Here is a 1,649-nt window from a genome sequence, read left to right as displayed (position 1 = left end):
TATATATGTAGTCGAAATTTTCATGAACTGGTGTCATATGAAAGTTATAGTAGAGCTTTTCATTTATAGTATGGATTTTAAAAGCTCTTCCCTAATGATGGATTTAATGTGGAATTTGAATTATTATGGGATAAAAAAACCATACCGATTTTAATTTTTCTCAATTTAAATCCTAAGCACAAGTGACCTAGGACTAGTGGCTTCATTTTTTACTTATTCAGTTCTTCACTGTGAATGCCGTTAAATTTGTGACCTTCTTCTAGAGTCTCTGCATCCAAAGGATGAACTATTTGTTTCTTTTTAATACACATTGACTTCAACGAGTTAGAAGTTGAGCATAAAATTCAAATTTCCTTCTCACACTGAGAAGTTTTAGATAAAAGCTTTAACTTGGCCTCATATATTTGATTGCTTCCCAATGTTGCCTAGTTTTTGGTTGGTTGAGGAGAGGAGAGGAGAGGAGAGGAGAGGAATTTAATCTTGTACAATTGTAACGTAATATGGAATGTTCCACCTATTCATGATTAAAAGGTCAAAGGTCAACGGTCCGCCCTAGCTGACCTTTCATCCTAGATTCGCCCCTGAATGCATTTTTTGCCAAAGATGGGGGTTCAAGTTCGAAGACTTCTAAAAATAAATTGTGGGATTTTAAGATATAATATATATTTTCATTTCAGGAAGAAGAGATGTTTTCACAGAAAGATGGGGTAACAAAAGAGCATTTCCTAATTGTTTGAAAGGTGACAATGGCCTATATGCAGTGGGATTCACCAAACGCGTCCTTATGGGGGCATCAATGGAGGCTAAAAGAATTGCACAAGACTTTGAAATTTGCTGGAAATCAGAAGCAAAACAACTTTCTGCTGCCCTAATTTTTGTAGCTTCACTCAAATTATAGTCTTTTTTTCTTCTTCTTTTTTGCCCTAGGCATTAGTAGGATTTGAAAATTGAAGCCAAGAGGGGGATGGGGTGGTGGGGTGGACATCAATCTCTAAGGTATACATCTTAGAAAATTCCCATTTTTCTAACTATTAGGGGTATGATTTGGTTAGTTAGGGTTTTTAATTTTTACAAGCATTGGATATGAATTATTGTTCTATGCGAAAATGCAATTTATCAGAGTTTATAGACTATTTTGTGGTACATATTGTATGGATTTTTATGTACATTTATGGTATGTTTGGTATTTTATTAGAGTTAATACATTTGTTGTATGTATGAGAAATATACTAGTAACACCACAAATAGTATGTGTCAAGAATGAATCATTTTCTTAAATAAAAATATAATACACGATATCGATAAGCAGATAGTAGCTAGTTGATCGTGTTTTATACTAGTTTTCAAATACACAGGTTTAACCTATAACCCAGTCAAATTTTGGATAAGTTCTCAAAATTTCCAGTCGATCTGACTAATTAAATACAATTTTTGAAATATTGATTATTATGTATGAATTAGAACTGAGGAAATGTATGGAAGTGACATGGAGAGTAGTATAATTAAAGTGCATTTATATATATATATATATATCATTTGGCAAGACTTGAAAAGTTAAAAAGTTATTTTTGAAATTAAGTTGTTTTTGAACCTATTTAGATAGGTTTTTTTTTTTTTTTTTTTTTTATGTATTTTTTTTGTTTGTTTTA

This window comes from Olea europaea, unplaced genomic scaffold (assembly GCF_002742605.1).
Source record: "Olea europaea var. sylvestris unplaced genomic scaffold, O_europaea_v1 scaffold176, whole genome shotgun sequence".
Lineage (NCBI taxonomy): Eukaryota > Viridiplantae > Streptophyta > Magnoliopsida > Lamiales > Oleaceae > Olea > Olea europaea.
Note: the sequence above shows the minus strand (reverse complement) of the source record.